General features: G+C 40.4%; 1 pseudogene; it reads left to right on the top strand.

The window, feature by feature from the left end:
* The window catches only part of LOC140522522 (solute carrier family 22 member 10-like), a 33,067-nt pseudogene continuing 10,202 nt past the window's right edge, over positions 1–22,865 (top strand).

Here is a 22,865-nt window from a genome sequence, read left to right on the forward strand (position 1 = left end):
CACTTCTTTTTCCTGGAAGTATCTGAAGGTCTATTTATGGGTCTCCCTGTCATTACCTCGGACTCCATGTGCAGGTTGGAGCTCTACTGGGGATCCTCTGGGTATAGGTGCTCCCATAGAATGGGCATTTAAGGACCCAACCTTGGTGCTGATATATCCTTCCAGCTAGATATTAAAACCTATTCAGTTTTTCTTTGTGAATGATCTGAAGTATTTTGGCATGCTCAACTGCACACAGAACCAAGAACACTGTGTACCTATGTTGCTTCATCAAAGTAAAAAGGAAGGTTCTGTGGGAGGTGTCCTCACTGGTTTAAAAAATACATCCTGTGTTTTGTTGTGGTCAAATGACTACTTTCTTCACGCAGTAGCTCACTGAAGGAATTTCCTTCCTGGGGCCAACATCCCAGTCCTGATGGTCTTTGAAGATCTCCTTCAAAGTAGGAGATAAGGGAAGATTCCAGATCCTTTAAGTCTTTTCTTTGGCTATCCCTTTAATACTAGCCATTGTCTGATAGATAACTTCACTGACTTTGTCCCTGAGCACCGGTGCTGGTTCACTTGCTTGACAATTCCTCGGCTTTTCTCAATGTCAGTGGGAACCTTAATTTTAGTTCCCTTCTAAAGTTTTCCATCCCCCTGGATTCCAATGGGAAAGTGGAGAGGTGCCGCCAATTCTTCTGGCCATAGGGGCAGCCCTTGGGTCCAAATATCACAGGACAAAACCTGAGCCAGCTGGAGATGGAGCCTTGTGTGGATGGCTGGGTCTATGACAAAAGCATCTTCACTTCCTCCATTGTGACTGAGGTAAGAGGTCCTTACTGCTGCCCCTTTTGCATTCCAGGAAGATTTCATTCTCCTTTTGAAAAGGCACTACTGATTTGGAATTTGATTCCCTTGTTGAATGACAAAATTAGATTTCTCTCTTCTGCCAGCCCTTCAGTTCACAATTCCTTTTGTGGTAAAGATTAGTGAGGGATCCATTGATTAGGTCCTACTGCCAAATACCAAATCAACAATGCAGCGAGTGTTATTCTGCAGATTTCTTTTATGTTCAAACCACAGGCTCACACAGTCAGGATAACACAAGATTTAGCAAATTCTAGATGAAAAGATCAGAGGCCTTGAAATATGATATTGTGGAAAGCAAAGGAATTAGGGTTACAACCAAGAACCACCTATTCAACAAAACTGAGTACAATCTTTCAAGGGGGCAGGGAAGTGGACATTCAATGAAACAGAGGATTTTCAAGTATTCCTGATGAAAAAAAAGAACTGAATAAGAAATTTTGCTTTCAAATACACGACTCCAAAGTAACATAAAAAGGTAAACAGAAATTGGAAATAATAAAGAACACAAGGTTAAACTGCTTCTAGTCTTACATGGGAAGATGATACTTGTAACTCAGAACAATTTTCTCATTATTAGGGCAGTGAAAAGGACAATGTATAGACAGAGGACACGGATGTGAGTTGAATATGATGGGATCATATCAAAATAAATAAAATTAAGGGGTGAGAAAGAGGAATGCCCAAGGAGAAAAGGAAAGGAAGAGTTGGAATGGGGTAAATTATCTGACATAAAAGAGGCAAGAAAGAACTCTTGCAGTAAAGTGGAACACAGGGAAGGTGGCAGGGAACCCTTGAACCTTACTCTCATCAGAATTGACTCAAAGAAGTAATCATACCCACACTCTGTTTGATATAAAAATCTCTCTTACACTATAGGAAAGTAGGAGGGAAAGAAAATAAAAGAAAGGGGATGGGGCTGATAGAAGGCAGGGCAGACGGGGGGAGGCAATAGTCAAAAGCAAACCACTTTTAAGGAAGGGCAGAGTAAAAGGAGAGGGAGAACAGAAATAACAGGAGGGAAATAGGATATGAAAATATTTGAAGCAAGTTTATCTGATAAGGGCTTCATTTCCCAAATACGTAGAGAACTGAGTCAAATTTATAAAAATGAACACCACTCTCCGACTGACAAATGGTCAAAAGATATAAACAGTCAGTTTTCAGATAAAGTATTCAAAGCTGTCTATAGCCATAAGAAAAACTGCTCTAAGTAAACATTGATGTAAGAAATACAAATTAAAATAATTCCAAGACACCACCTAACACCCACTAGATTGGCTAATATGACAGAAAAGGAAAATAACAAATATTGGAGGGGATATGGGAAAAGTGAGACACTGATGTACTGTTGGTGGAGTTGTGAACTGATTTAACCATTACATAGAGCATTTTGCAACAATACACAAAGAGTTATAAGACTATTCATACCTTTTGACCAAGCAGTACTAGACTATTCATACCTTTTGACCAAGCAGTACTACTACTAGTTCTGTATTCCAGAATGATAGAAAAACAAAAACCAGGAGGACCTATGTGTGCAAAAATATTTATGGCTGCTCTTTCCTGGTGGCAAAGAATTAGAAATTGAGGTAATGTCCATCAATTGGAGAATGGCTGAACAACCCGTGGTATATAATTGTGATGAAATACTATTGTGTTATAAGAAATTATGGGCAGGTATGGAGGAGGGAAAAGGGGTCAACAGAGTGACAAGGGAGATGTAAGACTGTGTAGGGGCTCAAGGAGCTGAAGAGAAGGGGATTATCAAGTATGCCAGGTGGAAAAGGACAAGACTATGTTCCAGCTGAAGGTAAAGTTATGGGTCCTTATTTCGTCTTCATGATATGGTGGATGGTACTCAATGTAAAAATATAAAAGAGGTTCAATACAATATGGCCAAGTTTGCCCTCGATTAGCTTTTGCAGTTGGATGATCCTGAACCAAGAAATGTAGAAACCTCAGATCTCTAAGCTTGGCCATTTTTGACCTCAAGCCCCTAATGAAACCTCCTAGACAGATCTCTCAAAATGACTAAGTTTTCTCCTTCCTGAATGATTCCCTATGATGGACCATACTGACCTGATTCTCCAAAATGGTGATATCATGATCTATGAGGAACAACACTGGAGAGCTAGAAATTGTGGGGAAGCAACCAGAAAAAACTTAGGAAAGCATTGGCTGAAAAAATGCACCAAAAACTATGAAAAAAGTTTTATTTAGCTGCAAAGTATTCCCAGCTGTTGTCTGTTCACCAAGAGAGTAGCCTTCTATAGTCTTATTTTTTTTCCCTTTTCTGGGCATTTTCCCAGCCAGTGACTTGGCTTCTGAATATTCTCTTCACACCCATTTCACCTCCAGATCCTCCCAGCCAGTGCTTGGGGTCTAAGATTCAAATGCTGCTTCCCAGCCTCAGGGCTTTGGGCGGGGGCAGGGCTGCTAGTCAGTGTGAGATTAAGTTCAGGTGCTCGGGTGGGGGCAGGGCCACCACACTGTGCTCAGTTCCCTCAGGGGGTTTATGCAGAGACCTTCAACAATGGATCAGGGCTCCTGCCTGCTTGGGGAGCCCAGGTCTGCTCCCGCCTCCGCTGTTGCCTGCCGAGGGGGCCTGAGTTATGGGGGCACCCCACTCCCCTCTTGACCCACCAAAGAGACCCTCTCTCCGACCCCTGTCACCTGTGGGTGGAGGGACCCGCACAGCCACTGGAGATTCCGTCCCTGAAGCCTGCTCAGATCCGCTCCTCTCAGTGCCGCCCCGCCCGAGGCAGGGCTGGGCTCAGCTCCTGGTCCGCAGCGTGACGGACCTTTTGTGAGAGGTTTTCAGGCTCTCTGGAACAGAAATCTCGTCCTCTCCACCATTCTGTGGCCTCTGCTGCTCCAGAATTCACAGGGAGTTCTTTTTTACAGATGTTCTATGGGCTGTGGGTTCGGAGCTAGTGTATATGCATCTTTCTACTCCGCCATCTTGGCTCCGCCCCATTCCCAGCTGTTGTCTCACCAAAGACTTGCTGTAATAAATGAGCCTACACTTGTATGACTATTTTTTTCATGTAGTATGTAGCTGTTTTATGGTTAGTAAACTGCAAATTATAAAAAAGGGGGTAAGAAATGATGGGCAGCATACTCTCAGAAAAACATGGAAAGGCTACATGAATAGATGCAAAGTGAAATAAGTAGAAGCAGGAGAATAACGTACAGAGTTAACAGCAATAGTGTAAGATGATCAGCTGTGAATGAATTAACTATTCTCAGCAATACAGTGATGCAAGACATTTCTGAAGAACTTATGATGAGAAGCGCTATCTCCAGAGAAAGAACTGATGGAATCTAAATACAGATCAAGACATACTTTAAAAAAAATTTCTATATTTTTCTAGAGTTTTTTCTGTTTTCTTTTACAAGATGACTAATATGAAAATATGTTCTGCATGACTACACATATATAAACTATATTAAATTGCTTGCCTTCTAGATGAGGGGGCAGAGATGGAGACAAAGAATCTGGAACTCAAACTTTTAGAAAACAAATACTAAAAAAAATTGTTTGTCCAAGTAATTGGGGACATTTATAGAAAAGAAATGTTACCTCAGAGCAAGAAACTTCTTTAATTAAGAGGACCACTTGTACAAGTAAATGTATAGATATGGTCCAGCTCTTTTCTGTTTTATGGATTTGTGTTATTAATATAACCATACATTTACTAGGCAAGCAAAAGAACTTATGAATTAAGGCTATATGTCAGTTGATATTAACTAATTCCCTTTTAAATTCACATCTTTTCATTTTTTTACTTCAAAGAAAGAAAGAAAGTTCAAAAAAATTTAAAGCACAGGCTCATGTATATGGAAAAAAAAAAGTCAGAGAGCCCAGCTCCAGCAATCTTATACAGAATATAACATACATAAGCAATATGTACAATGGAATTTTACAGAAAACAGGAGGTGAGGATAAGGGCATGCACAACACAGGGGGAAAGATAAAGGCGTCTGCATCAGAAAGGACAGGGTCAAAATGAGCTTGAAATTGATGTCCGAATCTTGACTATGTGATGTATCATGTACAATTGTATGATGCAGGCAGTGTCCTCTTCTTATTATAGTGAGGGTAGATGTCTGAGCCAGACTCAGTATATCATAGCCATTTTTCTTCTACATTGGCAACAAAAATCCTGAGCTCCAAGTTGTCTCGCCTCACTTTAAGATCTGATGTCATCATCTTCTCTTTCAGTGGGACCTTGTATGTGACTTCTGGACACTGAAGTCCTTGTCTCAGTCAATATTCCTCTATGGGATTCTGGTGGGATGTCTCATATGGAGTTATCTCTCAGATAGGTGAGTTTCACATGGACACAGATGTTTCTGCAACCCAGGGAGCCAAGGATTATAGAGCTAAAAGTTTGAAGATGAAGCTATAGACCATTTGGTCTACCCCAGTCATTTGACAAAGGAGGAAATCAAGGTCCAGGGAAGCAAAGTGACTTGCCCAAGGTCAAAAACAGAATCAAAAGAAGAATTCAAACCAAAGACTTTCCATTTTTAAGTCTAGCATTCTTTCTATACTATGTCAACAGTTCATAATAACAAGTAAAAGATTCAGGGCTAGATTTGGGGCTGTGGGTCTAAGACTTGGAAAGGACCCAGTAAGATAGGAAGGTTGGTGATGGGTTGAACATGGGACAAAGGTCAGTCATCCACAAGCATTTCTTAAACTACATGCTAAGTAGCACGTGCCAGGAACTGGGCTAAGAGCTAGGAATAGGAAACAAAGCAAAAAGACTCCCTTCCTTCAGGGCTCTCACATTACTGAGGGAGACAACATGTAAAGAACTCTGTACATTCAAGAGACATACACAATAAACTCAGGAGGAAGGCACTGCCCTGGCATTAAGGACTGAGGAAGGTTTCTTGCTAAAGGTGGAATTTTAGCTGAAACTTAAGGAAGCCAGGGACGCTGGAAGGAAGAGATGAGGGGAGAGGCATTCCAGGGAGAAGGGACGGCAATGAAAACAAGGTCCAGTGAGGGCTGCTGGGTGGAGAGATGACATTATGCCTCTGCCCTGGGGTCATAGCCATCAGGTTTCCTATGATGCAGGTTTGGGAGAAGACAGGTGCTGCTTCCAACTGACTTCCTGGTGGCTGTCTCCAGTACGGGGGCTGCCTTTCCCCAGTCATTCCCAGTTTACTGTTGTCTTCGCTTCCTGCTTGGGTTTTTGATATCAGGAGCCACACTTGGAAGTGGGACCCTTGGTAAGTCTTTTCTGTGGAGCTTCATCAACACTGATACATGTTCTTTGAGATCTCCCCTGTGCCTGAAATTAATCCTGGGCTGGGGTTTCCTTTCAGTCATGGAATGGACCACCAGCTAGCACCGCCCCCGGTAGGAGTCATATTAGCTCTGTGTATCAGTCTGGGGCATCTGTTTCTTGGGGTTCTGGCATATGGCATCCAGGAATGGCATAGACTCCAGCTGGCAGCGTCAATTCCCTTCTTTGCCTTCTTCCTGACCTCTTGGTAAGTGCCCCCAGGGCTTATGTTCTCTTTCTGCATGGGCTGAAGATGGAGGATGAAGAATTCCAAACTTCTACATATAGGAAACCTCATTTCAAGATGTTTTAAAAGAGGATGGGAATGTTTCCCATCTGGACTTAGGTGCTAGTCAGGAGTTAAAAGTCATGCATGGATGAGAAAGACTTAAAGGCAGATATCTCCATCAAATTATCTCTGGGTTATAAGAAGTAAAGAAAATAAAGTGAAAGTTCTTAGTGATGAACAGACTTCCCCCAAAGTACCAAGAAGACTATCCCAAGACAGAAAAATAATTAAATTTCAAATCAGAAGTCATGTGTTCAAATCTCACCTTTACCCCTTATTACATGAACCTTTCACAAATCACTTACCCTACTCTAGTTTCTTCCTCTGTGAAGTGAAAGGGTCACACAAAGTGACATTTAGGATCCCTTAAAGCTCTAGGGTGAGCTAACTGGTGCAGTGGATAAAATTCTGAACTTGGAGCCAGGAAGACTTATCTTCATGATTTCAAGTCTGGCCTCAGACACTTACTAGCTATGTGACCCTGGGCAAGTCAATTTACCTATCAATGCTCTAGACAACCCATCAAGAAAACATTGTAGTGGTGGAGGGATTATCACCTCCTGAGAGTTCCCTATTCCAGCGAAATCACAGATCCAGTCCTTATCTCTATCTTTCAGAGACTTAATTATGGAAGGGGGGTACTTTTGGAGTCAGAAGATCTTGGTCAGAATCCTAAATGTGGGTCTCCAGAAGGCTGCCCCACTCTCTGTGTCAAGTGGACTCCTGAATGTGATGGACAGCGACTCCTATATGCAGCTAGGCCAATACCTCACCCAGCGCTTCGGTGGTCACGAGTTCCAAAGAAATTACTGAAGAAATGCTGCACTGTGCATGCTGGGAATCTCTCCATTTACACAACTGAGAAATAGATCTATGAACTCTTCGGCGTAAGTAGTACCATAAAGAAAATCATCACGGACACCAAAGTGAAGAAAACGGCGTGTAGATTCTGGTTTGTTGAATTCTACTGCATGCCATGTAGTACTTTAATGGAACTCACCAGTAAAATGGAATTATCTGCACAGGTAGGGGGACAGATTTCAAGTAGGGCAGACAGTACAGACAGGGAAGATTGAGGTCAAGTACAAGATGAAGTTCAAAAAGATGATGAAGCCATTACTAAGGTAGTTGGAAAGAAAGGTTGTGGCTGAGTTGGGCATAATGGGATGAGTCTAAAAAACAAAATTAGGTAGGAAAAGGTAAAAAGGAGCAATTATTTCACAAAAACAGGGAGAGAAAAGAAGAATTAATACAGAGGAAACAGGTCGAGGTGGAGGGCTGGCAATGCTGGAACCTTTCTCTCATCTGGCTTGAAGAGGAAATAGGTATATATCTGAAAAGATTTAGAAGCTTCTGAATTTCTAGAGATGTGAGAAAACTGTGGGACTAGGATGGAGAAGGGACTTTTAAAGGGGTGTAGAGAATAAGATTAGGAAGGTAGGGGGAAAAGATAAGGGATAAAATTTTAGAGGGGTTGGTAAAATACAAAATAAGAGGGTAAGGGGAAAGATAAGGAAATAGGGATAGGGTAGAAAGAGAGGTTGAAAAGTAAAATGGTGAGTACAAATAAGATGGAGGGTAATTCACAAATATTAATTAGAATATTGTCAAATCTATAATAACAAGAGGCATGCCCCAGTTGACAACTGGTTTTTACCTTTTGGATATGAACAGGCAGTTTTTCAAAAAAAATTCAAAACAATTTATAGTCACATAAAAAGTGTTCTAAGTCATTAATGATTAGGGAAATACAGTTTAAAATAACTTTGAGATATCATTTCACACTTATACCAGACTGGCTGAAATGATAGAAGGGGAATGACAAATGTTGGAGAGTATGTAAAAATTGGGACACTAATTCATTGTTGGTGGAATTGTAAAATCATCCAACCATTTTGGAGAGCACCTGTTATTATATACAAAGAGTTGTTAAAATACCTATATCTTTTGGGTATAGTAAGAGAACATTGTATAAAGTAACAACAATAATATTTTAAGAATGACTTTGAGCAAATAAATTATTTTGTCTATTATAAATTATTATTATAAATACCCAAATTAATTATAAAAGATAATTATTTTGTCTATTATAAATACCCAAATTAATTATAAAGGATATATGAAGAAAGGTGCTATCTGCATCCAGAGAAAGAACTGATAAATAGAAGTACAGAATAATTTTACATATATGTACACATACATATGCATACATACCTATTTGCATCTAATGGTAGGCACCTCTGGGGCAGGATGGGGGAGGAAATAAAAAGGAAAAAATCTGAATGATAATTTTGCTTTATATTTGAAAGGAATAGTAAATTATGCATAGTAGATTTACCATTTCATGTATAATCATCTTTTTATTGCGCTATGTTATGGAAGCACTTGTTTTATTTCAAAAATTAAAAAAAAATTGAAAAAGCGGAAAATTACAAAGAATAAATTATACAATAAAGAATTCTGCAAGAGAGGGGGAAATGATGCCAGAAAGGGAGGCTGTAGGAAGATGAGTAAAATCAATGAGTGATGAAAGTCCAACATTCAAAAAAGAAAACTTAGGCTGGTTGACAGATCCTGCAAAGAGCAGCACTGATGTTCTGAATAAGGTTTACTTCTAACAGCCTCTCACTTATTTCTCTGCCTCTGTATGAGAATTAAGCTTGAAACTTCGATTTGGCTTTCCACTCTGAAAATCATTCAATGTCAGAACTGAAGGCAATGACTTTGGTCCTACTGATGGATCCTTGAGGTCTTGTCTGCTTGTCAGGAGGACTTCCTATACCCTAAGATATTACCCCAATATAGCACAGCTTTCCTTGAAGCAAGGTTAGGAAAGTCTTACCGTATGACTATGTTACCATGTGGGTTCTTTAGAATTGGAGTTATCATTTTTTTAAAAAATCCCAATAAAATTTGTATGAAATAAATTTAATGATCTATGCTCTAGATCTATAACATTCTATAACGTTATATAAATTAGAAGAGTTTTATTTCTAAGTTTTTTGAATCTCTTATTTTCATGGGGAGTTCTAACTCATCAAGGTATAAAAGTTTGTTAGAAAAATTTTTAAATAGTTCTGCCTCAGCACTAATGATCTCACAATCCCAGGGAGAGCCCTCTGTTCCGATCATCTTGATGGGTGGTATAGAAAGAAATTTGTATTTACAGTGTTAAGGGGGCTTATTAAACATATATTTAATCTTTCTAATAAAGACCATGGAGATAAAATGTTATAAATTCGGGAGGCATTTGTTTTAACTTTGAAATTGTGACAATCTGGGGCTAGTCCTGCTGTACTTATTTTTTTTTCTTTTACTAGAGTAATGAGGGAATGGAGAAGGTTTAGGGGAAAACTTGAAAATCAAGGAAACAAAGCATTTTTTAATAGAAAAGATCATTTAGAATGGAAGGAAATGTCCATTTCCTGGACAGTAATTCAAGACACATTCAAATGCCATAATTCTCCTCTCTGCATTTGCATTGCTAATACAAGAATGAAATTCTTGCTGAATTGTGCACCTAAGATCATTATCCCTATGGGACAAAGGAGATTTTCTCCCACTTAGAGCTTCAAGGATGATTTAAATGCTAATCTATTGACAGTTTTAGAAGTATCTCCTGATAGGTCTATCTGAACATCTGTTGAGGAACACAGATTTGAGATAAAAGTAAAAAACTCTCCTGACTCATTTAAAGAATTCTTGACAAAGGGAAAAAAATTAAGAAGGGGCACAGTTGATCAGTAACTCTGGCCATCTTGTCAGAGGTAAGTATAGAATAACTGGAGACAAAAGCTTTTATACGGGAACTTTCTTTTGCATGTTAAATAATTCAAAGTAATTACATGCAGAATTAATAAGAACCCCAGCTCTGCTACACATGAGAAGTGTGACTTTGAATGAGTAGAAAAAAGAGAATTAACTAAATCTGTCCTATACTATTTAATCAGATGGTTGCCAGAGCCTGCTGCTTGGCTGATTGTTCACAAGAAATATGACGGTGTCTTAAAGGTGCTCAGAAAAGTTGCAAAAATCAATGGAGTAAAGGATAAGACCCTGACTGTAGAGGTGAGAGGGGAAGGAGGAGCCAGGGCTGGGATGTGGGAAATGGCAGCCTTTCAAGTGAAGCCCAGTAGTCAGGGGCCTACCAAGATGAAAGTCCCATGTCTGATGATGCTCCTCCATGTCTCAGTGGGTCAGGGAACAGGTCAGGGATAGGGGTGGCTTCATTAAGCCATACTGGACAAAAATAGGGGCTCAGTGATTGAGGGTCCCTGGGGGTCACAGTAAACTTGCCTGTTTGAAGACATCAATCCTGGAGGTTTCCCAGCTGTGTCAGAGACAGAAACCAGAGTGGGGGAAGAGGTACCTGAACTAAGAGAAGGTGTGAGAAAACCCTGGTGGAGGAGGGGGAAGGGAGGGGTGTCTCTCCTTCCCTCTGGTTTAAGAGGGTCCCTGCAGCCCTCTGCCCTTCTACTCTCCTGTCTCAAACACCATTCTCCAATTCCTTTCTGCGGGCTCTTTTTACCTTTGTGCTCCTCTTTTCTTCTTTGCTCAGTGGTTTAACTTCAGTCATGCCATTCCAGCCAAGGAGATAATGTAAAATGGTAGGTGAGACAGTTGAAAAATAAAGCTGAAATGAGGTTATACTGGTAAAGCACTTAAAATAGTGCTTTCCCCCTGGTAGGTTCTTAATAATTGCTTACTCCTTGCCTCCCTCTGGCCCTAGAGCAGCTTTGATTATGGCTAAAGTTATCAAGGATCACTTGCTAATATAAGGCAAATTTAGAAAAAGAGTCTTAATGAAGTTTGTATGAAACGAGTTTGATGATTTGTGCTCTAGTAAATTGCAGGGACACAACGCAGGCACCAAAGCCAAGCCCCTGAAGCCAATATGGTTAGAACACTAGATTTTAGTGTTCAGATGTGAGTTTAAATACTTCCGTAGCTACATCCTAGCTGGGTTATGATGGGCAAGTCCCTTAATCCTCAGTTTCCTCAACTATATATTGCTCCGAGGGGTATTTCCATAAGAAATGCCCGGTGGGTTACTCAAACAAGATCACACAATGCATTTTGTATTTCTATGGGACAAAATTCAAACAGCAACTTAAAGGAAAATGTCCTTTGTCTGAACTGAAACTTGAGCCTTCTGCCCTGCTGCAAGGACAAGGAGAAACATACCACAGAAGCATGGTTATCTCACTGTGGAGCTACATCCTCTCAAAATCATGATCCTGAGCCCCTGAGTAGTATGGTTGCCTTTACTGTTCAGCCAAAGGACACATGCCAAAGAAAAGCATTTAATGAAATAACAAAATAAGAAAGTACCAGAAAAACATTCTTCCTATAAACGTGGGGAACACTTTCAACAACCTGAGTGTCCTGCATCAACATGCAGAGTGGACATGTGTAGGGAACCCAAGATCATACAATAATAAATCTCCACATAAGGGTCTCTATAATCCACCTAGTCCAACTCCCTCTTTTATGGATGAGGAAACTGAAAACTAGAGAAGTTTTTGATGATTTGTGCAAGTTCACACCATTATTAGGGAGAGGATCAGAATAAAATGTTCTGACTCCAGAGTCAGCATGGAGAGGAACACATAGAGGGAATGTGTGTGATCAAACCATGTTCAGGGACCGTACAATCATAGGGGTGACGCTGGAAGGGATCTCAGAGGCATTCTAGTTCATCTATATCATTTTACAAATGAGAAAACTCAGGCTCAGAGAGAATAAGGGACTTGCTTAGAGCATACAGCGAGTATCACTGGCAAGATTTGAAAGCAGGTTTTCTGCCTCCAGAGCCAGTGCTAAGGCTAATATTTTCCTTCTCTTGATATTTAGCTTTTACAATGCATATATGTTAGAGTTAACTAAATTCTGAAAAACATTTAGCCATTTGATTCAGATAGTACCCATGTATATTTTCATTAAAGTTTTCTTAATCAGCATCGATGTTCCATGGAGTGCTATGTTTATGTCTAAACTGAATGTCAGTAGTTCCATGGAGGAGCAGCCCCAGGGGATATATGGAACCTAGGTGTGCACCCCTCATGCTGTAGTGACAGACATGGGCACAGCCTATTGTCTCTGCTGAACTTACATGCCCTGAGGGTTTTCTTCTGATCCAGTGGTCATAGGCATGGCTCCACTGGGCATGTTGTAAAGAACTTGCCATTGGGGTAAGGAAAAGCTAAATAAGGAGTTAGGGTCATAGCCAATGAGCTTTTATCCCAGTACCTGCCTAGAATCTCTCAACCAGTCAATCCTTCCTTTTTTTCTTCAATAATCTAACCCCCAGTTTGACTCTATCCTTGGTTCTTCTCCCTAAAGGCTTTGAGATCCACTATGGAAAAGGAGCTGACTGCAGAACAGACCCATTACACCATCTTGGATTTGATTCATTCTCCAATCATGCGTACAAGAATTTTCAGTATGTCCTTTGCAGGGTAGGTTCCCTATAATGCATGAGGAATATTAAAGCCTACAGGTAACCCCAAAAGAATCTCTCAGGTAGACACAGTAAATAGATGGTAGATAAGGGCTGGCTGATCTGTCATTTCCTATCAGTGATTCACAGACTTGTAAAATCTTAGAGTTAGGTGGCACAGTGGTGTAACAGCAAGCACCCTGACACATTCAGGATGGCCTGGTAGCACAGGTTCTTAGATCTCTTTTCTAAAAGGAAAACAACTTTTGAGGGGTCAACAATCTTCTTTAATCACATATACCAACAGAGAAAATATAAGCAGAGAAATAAGGACCAACAGACAGGCCTTCTAACTGTATGACCATACTAAGCAATACATACTTCACAGATCAATAGACAGATCCAACTGTCTGACCATTACATACATACATAATTACCAGAGAAAGAAGCACCAACGTCTGGGTTTTCTAAGCTGGGGGCTCCTTAATGGCACCCAGAGTCTCATCTGGCACTCAGATCTTCTTCCAAAGAGTAATCCCCCAAGCAAAATGCTAACCTCACAATATATAGAGAACCAGAAGGTGTCACAACTCACGTACTTCAGTGCCTACTTACCAAAAGCTGTGAAAGCCTTCAAGCAAGCAAACCTCCCCATAAGCAACTTTCCCTTTCCAATGGGTTCCATGTGAAGCCTATTAATGGGTGAGGAAGGTCTTTAATTCCCATTAACTTTACAAGTGGATAGAGCACCAGCCCTGGAGCAGAAAGACTCATCTTCCTGAGTTCAAATTTGGCCCCAAATACTTACTAGCTGTGTACTTCTGGGCAAACTACTTAACCTTGTTTGCCTAAGTTTCCTCATTTGTAAAATGAGCTGGAAAAGAAAATGGAAAACCACTCCAGCATCTTTGCCAAGAAAACCCCCAATGAGGTCACAAAAGATCAGACATGACTCATTAACAACAATTAAAAAATCTTCAGAAACCATCGAATTCTACCCGAATTTAAGGAATTCAATCACCAGCATTCCTCACCTTAGTTTCACTAACACTTATCCAGCTTCTGCCTAAAAACTTCAAGTGAAAGGGAATGTACTAGCTCTTGGCATAGTTCATTCTACCTTCAGCTCCAACTATTATGAAGTTGTTCTTTACCTAGAACCTAAACCTGCTTCTCTATGACTTCCACTCTGACTCCTCATTCTGCCTCTGGGGTCCTGCAAAGGGAATATTTGCTTTCTTCTGTATGTCAAATCTGCAGGTCCTTGAAGGCAGGGCTCATGTCCCCTCTCCTCAAGTCTTCTCTTCCCCAAATGAATCATCCCTATTTATTCAAGGGATCTTCATGTGGCAGAAGCATGATGTCCTTCCCATCCTGGCTCCCCTCCTCTGGGCACTCATATGAGTCACATTTCAGAGAAGAAAACTCAGGCCAAGAACAGCTCCCAAAAGATTCTTAAGTGATAATGGAAATCTATCTCAAGGAATTCTAAAGTTATCATTATGTTTCCAAGACCTCAGGGGCATGCATTCTCTCTCCACTGATGGATGGTGAAATCTCCTGTCACCTTTCTCATCTTCTGTATTTTTTGGTCCATTGTTCCATGAATGTTCCTTGAAGGATGTATCCAGTGTGGTAGAGTGATAAAGGTGATGATGATGATAGCTAGCATTTATATGGTATCTTAAGGTTTGCAAAACACTTGACAAATATTATCTCATTTACTCCCCACAACAACCCTTTTAGATAGGTGCTAGTATTATCCCATTTTACATAGGAGGAAACTGAGGCAGGTAGAGGATAACTGACTTGCCCAGTCACACAAATAGTAAGTATTTAAAGCTAGATTTGAACTCGGGGCTTCATGACTCCAGGTTTTGCACTCTACCCACTGTGCCACAGAGTTGTCAATCTTCCTCTGGGTCTCCGCATTTCCTAAGTATCAGCACAGCCCTTGAGTTGTTTTTCCCTAACTCTCCCTCCCTGCCAGGAGCAATCATGTATCATCCTGAAGATACCTTTCATGCGACTTTAAAAAAAACCCTCAGAGTCTTCCTGTAGAGCTTGTCTTATGTGAAGGCTGGAGAATATTTTCCCCTCCTTAACCCACAAAAATCTCTTCCTTGTTTTCCATGGACCCCAGGCTTATCCCTCCCCACCTCCCGATGCTGTTATTTTTCACATTTAAATGTTTCCTTCCCGTGAAGCTTTTTTTGCTATTTTCTAAATGTGCTCTAATCCACTGGAAGAGATAGTACCCAAGACTAATGTATTGAACCAAGAAACCACTGGAGGAGGTACGCATGCTGTGTTGCCTTCAAAAGACTGCAAAGCTCCTTTAGTGACTATAAACCTCTCCCCAAAACAAACACACTTCTTTCTAGTGCTGATATACTAGAGCATTGTGTATGGCAGTGGGATGTGGAACACGTCTTCAAAGAACTGGCGATGAATATCACCAATAGGCAGTAAGAAGGCACATGGTGGATGTGAAAAATTTGCACAATAAGCCAAGGGGACACTGAAGAACAGGAATGAAAGATGTCATTAGGGGATTTGTGAGAGGAGGATAATCTGGCCTGGCCATGTGGGGAGGTAAAGGGGTGTGGTCCTCCGTGGCAAACATGGGAGGTCACAGACCAGAGTCCCTCAGAATGGGAAGACATGGATGGGTGGGAATTTGTATCAATGCACAATTAGCTGTGAAGGCAAACAAATGTGAATGCCAAGTATATTGTAAGGTCTCCTCTCTTATCCTAAAACGCTTCTTCTGTAGAGATAGTCAATTTCACGTGAATTGTACCTAAAATATCGGAACCCAAAGACTCATTGTGCAAACAACATACTTGGGGGAAATGACATTATGTAAGCCTTCATAAGATAATATGAGGAAGATAAATAATATAAAATTCTTCCTCTTTATCATATATGGCAAGAGGAGACAAATAAAAAAATTTAAATCCCATTAAGAACAGAAAATTATGAACTCCTCTGGATTCCTAACACTTTGGCCATGTTAAAGTATTAGGTGGTGCCTACTTGGGGAAAAAAGAATTCCTCTGGACTCAAAGGAGGTGCTGAACAGTGGTTTGTAAAAATTTTTAAATTTTTAAAAATCTAATTAAACTAATTAAATTAAACTAAAAAATTTAAAAACCACACTCCTTGGTTTTACATGTGACCATGATGAATAGAAGCTGGTTCAGTTGAAGAAAAGAGTATTAACTCCCTCAAGGAGTGGATAGTGGGCAGACGGCTGGCTTCAGAGTATGACCTAGCCCTCCCACATGGGAGGCACATCCTGTGACTCTGGGTAAGTCCCTTAAACCTGTCAGGGCTCCAGACTAAGCAGAAGGTCATGATTTGTGTGGAGAATTTGTTTCTTTACCCACTAGCTCGATTCATCAATGAAATCACAGTTCCAGTAAAAAAAAAAAAATGAACGAACAAAAAATCCTACATCTTTTCTCAAGACAGCACTGGTAGTGGCATAGGTCACCTCAAACACTCCTCTGTGCCTGTTTTCTTCACAGGCTCTCATCTTCCTCCATCTCATCTCAAAAGGAGATCACTCAGTTTCAAAATCATGCAGTCTCAATGTCAAAAGGGACCTCCAAGGTCACTGGGTCCACCTATATCAAAACAAGATTCTTCTTTGCTTTCAATTTATCAATATCCCTCTAATTTTTAGTATTCTTCATTTTGTGTTTATTTTACTTTTTTGTTGATTTTCTAGTTTTTTTAAAAATGCATGCTCACTGTGTTGATCCTTTCTTTCCATTTTGTTAAGGTATGATTATAAATGTACAATTTTCCCTCTGAGGACTGTATTAGCAATATCTGAGAAATTCTGGCATATTTGTTCATCATTATATTTTCTTTTACATAGTTATCAATTATTTCTATGATTTGTCCTTTGACTCCCTCATTATTTAAGATTTAACGTTAGGTTTCCATTTGGGTCTGCATCTTTTGTTTATGGTTCCTGAACCGATTTTTATTTTTATTGCATTATGATCTGAAAAAGATGTGTTAACTATTTCTGCCTTACATTTATTTGCAATATCTCTGTATCTTATTACATGGTCAATTTTTATAAAGTTCCATGTTGTGCAGAGAAATGTCTATGGTCTTTTCCTGTCCTATTTAGATGTCATGAGAATTTTAACTTCGTTTTCTAGAAACTTGTTGAGTTCCATATTTTACCTTTTGTATATCCTTCTTTAAGACTTATCCAAAATAGACAGTGCTCAGATGCTTACTTTATTAATTTGGAAGCTAAAGCATTCGTTACCTGTCAGTTTACTACTGATGTTTTTTATCTGTGGTTCCTTTCAGCATAATATAATTTCCTTGTTTAGCTTTTTTAAAGTTTTAATGTTTTTTCTTTGTCTGATAGAATGAAGGCAATTTCTACTTTTTCATATTCACTTGATACGTAGAAAATTTTTTTTACATTCCCTCTTTTTTATGTGTATATAGCTGTGTTTTTAAAATGTGTTTCTTTCAAGCAACGGAGAGTAGGATTTTGTGTTCTTATCCAAACCGTGACACTTTTTCAAAGTATTGGAATGTTTAATCCATTCACATTTAAGAGTTAACTTTATATTTACCTCCATCTGCATCTAAAATTGGGAATTTCTGTTCAAATTAAGACTCTTTCCCCTCCTGTGCTGTAAGCACAGTATTATGTTCCTTCAGTTACTTTCCTTTGATCTTTTTTTTTTTTTTTTAGGGTGGTCCTGTTTTCACTGGCTGTCTTCTTCTTGTTTGTTATCTCCTTTCCCTTCAGAGTTTTTCTTGTTCGTTCTTTTCTCTCTCTCTCTTTTTACCTTAATGTATATTTCTTTTAGAGTTCTCTTTAATCTGACTCCAGGCTGCATTTGTAGACTTGTTTAACATGATTGCCCTTCTCCCTCTCCACATTACAACCCACATGATTTTCTTGATGTTTCCTGAACTGGGGAGTCCATCTCCCACTCTCTGTATGTGTGGTTCTTCATACATAGGACACATTCCCCTCCTCACTTTTGCCTTCTGGAATTCTTGAATGCCTTCAAGGCTCAGTCCCAGACACTGGCTCCTCCTGAAGCCTTTTCTGGTCACCCCATTTAGTCATCCTCTTGCCCTCCTGAATTTATCTGGCTTTCACTTAACTGTATTCATAGGGTATCACCACCCCTAGCACAATATGAACTCCTTGGGAGGTTTATGTCTTCAGCACCTAGTACAGACCCTGGCACCCAACAGGTGTTTAATAAAGGCTAGTTGAACTGAAATGCATTTATTGGTAAGCTCTGGACTTCAAGGGTAATGGCTTCTCTCTTCTTCCCCACTGTCTGCTGCAGTTTCACAATAGGGATGCTTTTTTACCGGCTTGCTCTGGATCTTCAGAACTTGGGGAGCAATATTCAAATGCTAGAGGTTCCTTTTGGAGCTTCTGGCTTCCTAAGCAGTTTGGGGGCCCTGTTCCTCATGAGTCACCTTGGCCATCGAACAATAGCAGTAGCCTGCCTCCTTCTTGCTGGACTGTTCATACCTGCCTGTGCCTTTCTGCCTCAAGGTAAGAGAGGGGGCTTTAGAGAAAGGGGAAAAGGGAATAGAGGATTTTCACAGGATCAGAGGCAGATAGGTGGCCCAGTGAATAGGGCAGAGGAAACTAGGTAGTCCAATGGATTGAGCACTGGGCCTGGGGTCAGGATGATCTGAGTTCAAATGGAGCTTCAGATGCTTCCTGTGTGACCCTGGATAAGTTCTTCAGTCCCTGCCTGCCTCCATTTCCTCATCAGTAAAATGGAGATAATAATAGTACCTACCTTCCAGGGTTCTTTTGAAATAATATTTATAAAATGCTTAGCCCAGTGCCTGGAACATGGTAGGCTCTATATAATAATAATACTTATTATTATTATTAATCATCTTTGAGGAGAAGTTCTTTGCCTATCCTTAAGGCAGGTTTGCATGTGGTCTTCCTGGCCTGGGCAGACCTCTACCTCCCCCTCTCCCTTAGTAGCATAGGGACACTGAATTGAATGTGATCCTTAGGGCCTTCATTCCCCCGTGGGACTGTAAGGGGAAAAAAATGTACCTCTGCTTACCTTCATTAAACCTTCAAACTTAGAGCTCAAAGCTACTGGAACAGGAATAAATGGTCTTATGGGCCCCTTAAGTGTTAGGACCCAGAGGCAAAGGAGACAGAGGTCTGATCTCAGAGCTGAGGAGTACCTCCCATTTTCACTGGATGGATATGTATGTGTATACATCTATATGTACAGTGGAATGTACATCGTCGTTGTCCGCTTGTTGTCTCCCCCATTAGAATGCAATCTCTTTAATGACAAGACCTGTGTTTTTGTCCTTTGTATCCTTAGAGCTTGGCATGGTGCCTGACACAGTACGGGCTTAAGGAATGCTTGACTGAGTCCCCATCTCATCTCAAGCATATTACTTAAGTGCCTGGGAGAGGCACTTAATTCCTCAGTGCATAGGGTGTTTCCTATACATCAGGTAAGGATAAAATTATAGGACCAGTCCCTAAATCGATCGACTTTTAAGACTAAAAGGACCTTTGGAGACCCCTGAGAGACAGGATTATACGTCTAGAGTTTGAAGGGAACCTCAGAGACCATGTAATCCAAATTCCATTTTTTACAGATGAGGAAGCTGAGGCCCCAGGAATTGAAATGATTTGCCTAAGGTCACATAGGTAATGAGCCTCAGAGGTAGGATCTAAACTAAAAACCTGGTTCCAATGGCATCATTTTTTCCACTGTGCCATAGCATTCCCCAACTTCCTCATTTTAAAGAAGAGGAAATAGGCTCAGAGAGGAGAATGAAATTATCCAGTGCTGCAGAGCTAATAAATGGAAGAACCAGTACTCGAACCCAAACCAGGATAGATGAGTAGATAGACAGCTGAATGGATAGCTGGATGAAGAGAGAGAGAGATAGAGAGATATGATGCATAACTGGATAGACAGATATGATGGATAGATGGATGGATAGAGAGATAAATAGATAGATGTGTAGATGGATGGATGGATAGCTGGGTGGATAGGGTGAATGAGCGAATGGAATAAATGATAAATGTATGGCTGTCATGTGGTTTGAATTCAGTTTCACCGAGTTCCTTAAAGGAAGGGATTGCTATACCCTCTCAGCTCTCAGCAGAGCCTCACACAGTAAGGACACAATAAGCATTTATTGTTTGCCAAATGAAACAAAGAAATAATAGTTACCATGTATAGAGTATTTAAAGTTTGAACATTGCTTTACTGGTATTATCTCATTTGTTCATCAAACCAAACCTGGGCTTTATAGATGAGGAAACGGAGCCAGAGAGAGGTTAAACGATTTGCTCAGAGTCACCCAGCTAGAAATTTGTGAGGTGGAATTTGAACTCAGAACCTCCTGACTTAAAGTCTCCTCTAATAATTAATATTATTGGGATAAATGGATGAAAGGGAATGAGTGAATAGATGAATAAATTGAGGGATGAATACGTGAATAGATAGGGTGAATGGATGGATGGATGAATGAATAAATGAACAAATGAATAGCTCAAAATATGTCTGACATTGGTTTTTTTAGGGGTTCTTCTTGGTCTTCTGCTTTATAGAAATTTTGCGTGTGGTTTTGGTGATACTAGGAATCAGCTGTATTATGATCTGTGCTTCCTGTAATGCTGTGTATTCCACTGAGCTCCTACCCACAGTAGTCAGGTAGGACAGAGTATTTGGGCATAAAGAATAACCATTTCCTCTTCTGGGATGAGGGGGGTGAGGAGAGACTCAATAGAGTAGAATGGCCTAGATGAAGGACATCCTTGGGTCCTGAGAGAACAAGTACTGGTTATGGAGTGATTCAGTGTTAACTGATGATTAAAGAGAACATGAAAGATGCCACAAGATTAGAGAAGGACAAATTTTTAGATTTTCAAGAAAGGGAAGGAAACAGCAGGGGTGGGGAACCTGTGGCCCTCTAGGTCCTCAAGTGTGGCCCATTGACTGTTCTGGACCTAAAGGGTCACATGTAGCCTGGAGGCTCCATGTTCCCCACCCCTGGAGAGAACCTGCAAATTCCTAAAAAATTCAAGAATGAGCCATTCAAAAGATGGTTTGTGGATATCTAGAAAGGGAAACAATGATTACAGGAGGGCATAATGGTGGTGTCATCGGGAACAGTTCATGCCAGACTAATTTCATAGGCCTTCCTTTTTGGGCAGGATTACTGAAATAGCAGAGAAGGGGAATGCTGTGGATAGTTTACCTCAATTTTAACAAAAGTCTTGATAAAATATTTCATTCTACTCTTGGGAAAAGATGCAGAGACATGGATTAGATAGGGATACATCTGCTTCTGAATTGCTTTCATGACCATACCCATGTTGTTAATTGTTCATGGTCAATGTGGCAGGAAGTCTCTAGTGGAGTGCCCCAGAGGTCTGTGCCTGGTCCTGTTCTCTTTACCCTTTATGACTAACAATTGAATAAAGGGATAGGTGCCGTGCTCATCAAATCCGCCAATGAGGCAAAGCTGAAAAAGAACACTAAAGACCAAAAGGTCTTTGAAAGGTGAGAGCATTGTGTTGACTCTAAGGAGATGAAATTAGATAAATGCAGATGTAAACCAAAAAGATTAACTCCACATACATAAGATGGTAGAAGTATATGGAGGCATCATCGTTCTGGAAAATTGCAAACTCATTGTGAATCAGTAGAGAGATGTGGCAGCCAACAAACTCTAATTCTGTCTGAAGTCGCATTAGGAGAAGCATTGCCTTCAGGGCCAAAGAGGTGATCATCTCACTGTCTCCTGCCCTTGGCACGCTTCATCTGGGCACCACAGACGTCATTGATCTAACAGGTATCCAGGAGAGGACAACCAGGATGGTGAAGGACCATGAGCCTATGACCTAAGAGGAAAAACTGAAGAAACCTGGGACATTTAGTTTTAAGAAGAGCAAATTCAGGGGAACCTGATTCCTGTCTTTTAGTATCTGAAGGATTGTTTTGTGGAGGAGGGAGTAGCCTTGTTCTGTTTGGCCCTAACCAAGATCAGAACCAGGAATGATGGTGGATGTTCACAGGCTTATTTAGCCTGATTTCAGGAAAAACTTTCTAACAATTCCAGTAGCCCCCAACTGGGCTGGTGACAGTCTCCCTCAGGAGATGATGAGTTCCTCCTCCTTAGAGGCCTTCAAACAGATGCTGGACAACCACTTGTTGGTTGTATTATAAGAGGGATTCCTTCATGCTTGAATTGGATTAGATGATCACCGGAGTCCTTCCCAATTCTCAGATTCTGTGGTTCTATAAAAGTCTGTTCATGTCTTTCTGACTCCATGTTCTATAATCTATCCTCTATGTCAGACTGCCTGTAGAAAAGGAGGAAAAGAAGAAGGAAGTAAGGAATGAGAAAGAAAGGGGTGTAGGGGAAAAGGCATGGACAGAGTGAGGATGAGCATAATGAAGGGAGAAGGGAAAAAGGAAAAGAAGAAAGAATTTCATTATGATCTCTGAAAATGAAGATGAGACTAATCCTCTGTTTACAATGTAGTGATATAGTTTGTTTTTACATCAGTTAAATTTCTCCCCTTATTCTTCTCCCTCTCTTCCTACTAGAGAGACATCTCATACAACTATGAATATTTTTAAAAGAAAAAAAGAGAAGAAATCAGTAAAACTGATCAGTTCATTGAAACAGTTCACAAATATCTATACTATTTCATGCCTCTGGCCTATGAAGGAGCTGGGGAGAAGAGGAAAGTATGTCTTCTCATAACTCTTCTTTCCATTTATTTTGTTGTCTTTGTGGGGCACAGTTTTCCTAGGTTTTCTAGGCAATACATAAACCTAGATTATGTATCGGTCTGTATCTTCAAGCAGCATACCCTCTACTAGGAGAAGAGATATGAGAGAAAGGTGGCAACCTTCCCATGGGGCAACCAATAGAGGAATTTCATCCTTACTAATGATGAAGGAGG

Source organism: Notamacropus eugenii, chromosome 2 (assembly GCF_028372415.1).
Source record: "Notamacropus eugenii isolate mMacEug1 chromosome 2, mMacEug1.pri_v2, whole genome shotgun sequence".
NCBI lineage: Eukaryota > Metazoa > Chordata > Mammalia > Diprotodontia > Macropodidae > Notamacropus > Notamacropus eugenii.